Below are 7,313 nucleotides of genomic sequence, written 5' to 3' on the forward strand. Positions count from 1 at the left end.
TTGTATCCGGCTTCTTTGCCGCTTGTTCTTTACTTTTGCAGGATAAAACATAGTTTTATTCCATGGTAATACTGCTAAAACAATATATGATACACATGCTTATGAGTATTCTAGAAAGGAAAGAATATAGATATTTTTCTCTAGAACACTCATCCGTTATATATTTTTGCATTAATAGTTTGTTCACTACAGACAAAGTAATCAATTATTGCAAGCCAGATGTAGTTAATTATCGGATTCCCTGATACTTTCCAAAAACAAGAACTCAGTTTGTTTGTACATAAATACTACCTCCTCCGTTTCTAAATAATAGTCTTTTCAGAGATTTTAATATAGACTATATACGGAGCAAAATGAGTGAATCTACTATTTAAAAATATGTGTATAAACATCCGTATGTAGTCCGTATTGAAATCTTAAAAAAACTTTTATGTAAAAACGGAGGGAGTAACTAATTGTTCATTTTTTTTAGAAAAGGATATGATGGCTAGCTTTATTGAATTAGAAAACAGATACATCGTTTAAGAGTTTATCAACAATGCAATATGGGGGATCATTCACCCAGCTACTCAAACACTTATTACAAAAACTATAGCAACAAAATTTACCAAATGATAACAATGTTTAAATTTGACCTTCCCAATTAAAAACGCCGTATCAACACAATCTGCAAAAATAGATGTAGCCGCATCCCACCATTGACTTTGGCCAGTGCAAAAATTGATCACATTCAGTAAATCAGACTCAGCTTCTACCCGATTGAATCCAAGTGAATTAGCAAGCATTAGTCCATCCTTTATTGCCATAGCTTCCATAGTCATCACATCTGCAGCAAAAGGAACAAATCGACATTGTGCAAAAGGAACGAACCATTACGTAGCACGACCGCCGTTGCACCTGAACCTTCATCCTCAAAAAATGCAGCATCAACATTGGCCTTAATGAATTTTGGATCCGGCTTCGTCCACTTTTGAAGAAAAGAACACTAATTGTTCAACACCACCCAAATCATATGTGGTCCTCGATGGAAATAATTAGTAAAGCTTGGCAGATCAATATAATCTACTAAATAAAATATCCAAAAGTACAGATGAATTGCAAAAAATGATTTAAAGCTTGGCAGATAAAATATAATTTGCTAAAATATCCAGATGTACACAATAAATTACAAAAAAAAGATTACACCACCTTGGGTCAGCGTGATCTGCTCCGAAATAATTAGTAAAGTTTGGCAGATCAATATAATCTACTAAATAAAATATCCAAAAGTACAGATGAATTGCAAAAAATGATTTAAAGCTTGGCAGATAAAATATAATTTGCTAAAATATCCAGATGTACACAATAAATTACAAAAAAATATTCCACCACCTTGGGTCGGCGTGATCTGCTCCGAAAATTGAGGCATTTATATACGAAAAAAACGCGTGGACGGTAGGATTCGAACCTACGCGGGCAAAGCCCATATGATTTCTAGTCATACCCAATAACCACTCTGGCACGCCCACTGCTTGTGTTGACGACTGCACCCGGTGTTATATATACGGTGTTTTTGTCAGGCCTGTCATCTCCATAATCCGCAATGCTAGACGTGACTGTCGTGTTTCGTACTTCGGGGTCAGCATTATGACAGCAAAACATATTACTTAATAAATCAATTTTTCGTACTCTATCAATTGGTACTCATATTAGCAAGAAAATATATGATGATTCAAGACATCTCAATGTATGCTTCTTTGTTTGTTAGGGTAAAAGACAACACCATTACTTACAAAAGCAAACTGCCGGTTTAGTAAAGCCTAGTTGAATGCCTGTGTGCTGCTACGAAATAAAAAATATAGACCCAAATATATGCCATTTATGATGGCATGTGGTTTCAATTAATATAGGGTTCGGTTTTCTCCTGCTTCTTTCATCCTTGGCAATCGTCATGTCTCCTTAACCACCATATCCTTGTATGAAAACAAAGTAACATATTTCATCTGGGTCCTCCTACACCCTTGACTTCCATTCTCTTTACCACATTGCTCTAGCATTGTCACCACTTCAAGAGTCTAGTACATTGTACCTCTGAGTTACAAATGAAATGCTTCTAACCAATCTTGAGAGATAATGACATACTAAAATTCTTATTTACAAGATGCATGTAGTGCAATGACAATGTTTGTCTCCTTATTCTTCGATGTCAACAAAGATAACGCTTTTGTGTCCACAAGAAACATAGAGAAAGTAATATGGTGTATATATATATATGAGAAAATAAACAAAAACAAATGTCCGAGTAACAAAGTGGCAATTCCCTTAGACTTCTCCTATTTTTTCATGTTATGCATATCGTCCAATGATGAGTTGTGATTTAGAAATTTAACTATAACACATGGATAGTACGAACCCAGAGTCACATCCATTTATTTAAACCAAGTTTCTTCACTGGAAGTATCATGCACTACTTCTCCCCACGACCAATTGACGTTAGTTCGGCTCTAGCCATTCGGAGCGCAAACCCCCATGGCAGCATGCCCATCAAGAAGCTTCACCGGCTAGGTCTTCCACGTCTACGGATATGAGGGAGAAGCTAGACACACATCTGACGCCGTTGTCTCTTCATCTTCTTCCGGTGCAAACCGTTCACTATTGTAGCTCCCTAGCACGAATAAATTATTTAGCCGTTGGAACACTTCAGGCCCCCTCCCCTCATTTCCTTTAGTGCTTGCTCAGCTGACCAATAGACAATCTAAATGCATGAATATCAATATTTAATTTCATATATTTTTAATTCACAAAACAAATAGTTTCCAAAGTAGATTAATTAAGGCATAAGCTAATTTGATTATATGACTAAAGGTTTCATATTTCTATCCCCGGTCGAAGTAAAATTTTGCTCTAAATGCAACACATGTATGATGTCTTAGCTAGATCTATACGAGGGCCCAATTCATATTTTTGAACTAATAGAAATTACAGTATGACTATGTATCTTGTCCCTCTATTTGAAAAAAGGAAGAAGCATCTAGTAGTACTTCTGAAATAGCAAGGTCTTGCGAACCAACCTATGGTTGGATGGTTAGTAGGATAGGTATCCTCAACCTATCAGAGTTCAAGTCCTAGACTTGACACTGGTGCTTAGATTTTCCTGGTTTTATTCCAGGCCTTTCGGCGATGCGTGTTTAGTGCGAGGAGACGTTCCTGTCGATTACGAAGATGCCTATGATGACTTCAACAATCTCAAGATGATATGCCGACTCAGTCTCTCAAAGGTGGCCGTAGGAGTAGGGTGTGCGTGTGTGCATTCATAGGGGTGAGTGTACATGTGTTTGTATGAGCATCTGCGTCTGTACCATGTTAAAAAAAAGAAATAGAATGGTCTTGATTGTCCATGTTTCCTTGCTATTTGTAACAGAACCATGCCATCCAAATCTAGTATCTTTTGTTGTAAAATAGTACAATATTCCTTTTTAAAAAACATCACAAATATTATAGTGGTCTATATGTGGTTAATTAAGGACACCCATTTTGTAGAGCCGCGGGTTTACTACACATGCTATGAATTTCTTATTGTGTCATTTCTTTTACCTTTAATTGACCACGGGACACAACAAAGAACATGACCTTATCAACCCTGTTGAGATACCTTCATTGATGTTTTATAGCCAATCCCATATTTTCTTGACGGTCTTCATAGAGCCGATGCAACCATACTGCCCTTTGATGAGGCAATCACATATTAGGTCCTTAGCTTAAGCATCAAGTTGTCTATTTCGTTGTCGTCCTGAGTGACGTTGGATGGTCCAAGAATCACTTAACCTTCTACAATCACTCTCCAGAGTTCTTCACCGACATCATTAAGGTGCATTCACATTTTATTCTTCCGATACAGGTAGTTTGTGCCATCAAGATTGGGCGCTTGGCGGGAGTCCTGAAATTTTCTTTAGTCGGCATAACTATAAAGTAAATCACACAGAATAAGAGATCATCTTGCTCTGCTACCAATTATAAGAATGATTAATCGACTAGAGGGAGTGAATGAGAGATTTTAAGAAATTATTCAAAGAAACCAGTTCTTCAAAGAACAACGAGTTAAACTAAACAGAATATAACAGATTAAACTAAATAGTGCATGCAATCAGAGTCATCAGAACGGTAGATGGCATGCAGGTGATGAAATTGAATGTGTAAACTATCTTAACAAAGAACACATACAATTCATCACGACAACATTGAATAAGCCAAGCATAAGAAAATGAAGTGGATCCTCAAAGTATTCAATGAAAGTCTTCATAGAGAGAGGGGCGATCAAATTCTTTAGAACATGCAAATTATTTAAAGTAAACATAACCGAAGAATATGGGACCAGGGGCTCAGTGAAGACATTCAATTTTTTTGCACCAGTTCAAGTTGTTGTGATAACTCTACGTGTGATTGCGGGGGGGGGGGGGGGGGGGGGGGGGTTGAACTCGGAAGAACGAGTCTTCACCCTGTTCTCTTTGAGCTAATATCACTTAGACCTCGCCCAATCAATCATGGGAGATCTCCAAACCTTCATAGACTTGTTCGCCCGACAATCCACAATTACTATTGGATGCTCTGAACTGACGCCTAACCGTCTAGAAGATCACAATCTTCAAGAGTAACAAGTCCTTCAGTGAGCTCACACATATTCTTCAGTGATGCTAAATCACATTGGCTATTACACACTGAGTTTTTCCTCACAAAGGATTCACTCAAAATCATGATCAGCATGGGTTGCTCAGTCGACACTTGTCTCAATTTCACTCGAAGCAACCATCCAACTTATGGTGGAAATGGGTGGCTATTTATAGTCGGGGTCATAGCATAAGGGCCGGCATGACCGTTGGACAGGGAAGGCCTGCCAACCATCTGTCGCCAGCAAGGCAATGGTTGGAAAATTGAACTCTCAAATTCCTCATGGTGGGAGAACCAAACTGTTGGTTTTCTAACTCTTCAGCGACGACTTCGACTAAAGCGTCCCGAAGAATATCATTTCGGACACTGAATAAAAATATTATGTGTTAAAAGAGATTTCCAAAGTCTTCACTCGGAGAAATAGGTTTGGATTGAGAAAACTTTGGAAATATTGTCTTTTTATCACCTGGACCCCTCCCCTTTAATAGTATAAAGTGTCATATGACTAAATGTAGAATAAAAAGAACTATAAAAATACTAAGTCTTGACGATCTAGTTCTTCGGCTAATTCTTCACAAATGGCATGCTGAACTCTTCTATGTTTCCTTCACATTTTAGAGGTCACTATCATTGTTTAAACCAAATCTTCAAGGACTTTTACCAGTGTATACACAGACATATTAATCCTTAACTAATTTTGTTATCAATACACCAAAACCATGGGCACTAGATGTTGGGGAACGTAGTAATTTCAAAATAATTCCTACGCACACGCAAGATCATGGTGATGCATATCAACAAGAGGGGAGAGTGTTGTCTACGTACCATCGTAGACCGTAAGCGGAAGCATTATGACAACGCGGTTGATGTAGTCGTACGTCTTCACGATTGACCGATCCTCAGTACCGAACGTACGGCACCTCCGCGTTCAGCGCACATTCAGCTCGGTGATGTCCCATGAACTCACGATCCAGTAGAGCTTCCGAGAAGAGCTTCGCCATCACGACGGCGTGGTGACGGTGTTGATGAAGCTACCGACGCAGGGCTTCGCCTAAGCACCGCTATGATATGACCGAGGTGGATTATGGTGGAGAGGGGCACCGCACACGGCTAAAAGATCAATGATCAATTGTTGTGTCTCCAAGGGGTGCCCCCACCCCGTATATAAAGGAGTGGAGGAGGGGGAGGGGGCGGGCTCCTATGGCGCGCCCCATGAGGAGTCCTACTCCCACCGGGAGTAGGACTCCCCCCTTCCAAGTAGGAGTAGGAGAAGGGAAGGAAGGGAGAGAAGGATAGAAGGAAAGGGGGGCGCCGCCCCCCTCCTTGTCCAATTCGGACTAGAGGGGGAGGTGGTGCGTGGCCGCCCTTGGCCACCCCTCCTCTTCTCCCACTAGGGCCCATTAGGCCCAATATACTCCCTGGGAGGTTCCGGTAACCCCTCGGTACTCTGATATATGTCCGAAACCTCCCGAAACACTTCCGGTGTCCGAACATAGTCGTCCAATATATCGATCTTTACATCTCGACCATTTAGAGACTCCTCGTCATGTCCGTGATCATATCCGGGGCTCCGAACTACCTTCGGTACATCAAAAACTCATAATACCGATCGTCACAAAACTTTGAGCGTGCGGACCCTACGGGTTCGAGAACTATGTAGACATGACCGAGACACGTCTCCAGTCAATAACCAATAAAGGAACCTGGATTCTCATATTGGTTCCTACATATTCTACGAAGATCTTTATCGGTCAAACCGCATAACAACATACGTTGTTCCCTTTGTCATCGGTATGTTACTTGCCCGAGATTTGATCGTCGGTATCTCAATACCTAGTTCAATCTCGTTACCGGCAAGTCTCTTTACTCGTTCCGCAATGCATCATCTCGTAACTAACTCATTAGTCACATTGCTTGCAAGGCTTGTAGTGATGTGCATTACCGAGAGGGCCCAGAGATACCTCTCCGACGATCGGAGTGACAAATCCTATTCTCGATCTATGCCAACTCAACGAACACCATCGGAGACACCTGTAGACCACCTTTATAATCACCCAGTTACGTTGTGACGTTTGGTAGCACTCAAAGTGTTCTTCTGGTAATCAGGAGTTGCATAATCTCATAGTCATAGGAACATGTATAAGTCATGAAGAAAGCAATAGCAGTAAACTAAACGATCAAGTGCTAAGCTAACAGAATGGGTCATATCAATCACATCATTCTCCTAATGATGTGATCCTGTTAATCAAATGACAACTCATGTCTATGGCTAGGAAACTCAACCATCTTTGATCAATGAGCTAGTCAAGTAGAGGCATACTAGTGACACTATGTTTGTCTATGTATTCACACATGTATTATGTTTCCGGTTAATACAATTCTAGCATGAATAATAAACATTTATCATGATATGAGGAAATAAATAATAACTTTATTATTGCCTCTAGGGCATATTTCCTTCACTAGATGCACTTAAATGGAGGCTATGGTTAGTTTTGCTCCTGAAGTGGACAAGGTATTTCGTCCGTAGTACTTGAGAGAAGCAAGTGACAAAGACACAACAAGAATCACGATACTTGGAGAATCAAGAGAGTTTCCAGGTATGCTCGGATCTCGGGATGCATGTACTAAAAATGAAACAAATGACCATATGCTCAATAAGGGCAATA

General features: G+C 40.0%; 1 non-coding gene across 1 annotated transcript; it reads right to left on the reverse strand.

The window, feature by feature from the left end:
• Positions 1-1,426: 1,426 nt before the first annotated feature.
• Positions 1,427-1,508, reverse strand: TRNAS-AGA (transfer RNA serine (anticodon AGA)). The gene has a single exon. It is a non-coding gene; the product is annotated as a tRNA-Ser (tRNA).
• Between the last annotated feature and the right edge of the window lie 5,805 nt (positions 1,509-7,313).

Source organism: Triticum urartu, chromosome 2A (assembly GCF_056163025.1).
Source record: "Triticum urartu cultivar PI428250 chromosome 2A, HENAU_Tu73, whole genome shotgun sequence".
NCBI lineage: Eukaryota > Viridiplantae > Streptophyta > Magnoliopsida > Poales > Poaceae > Triticum > Triticum urartu.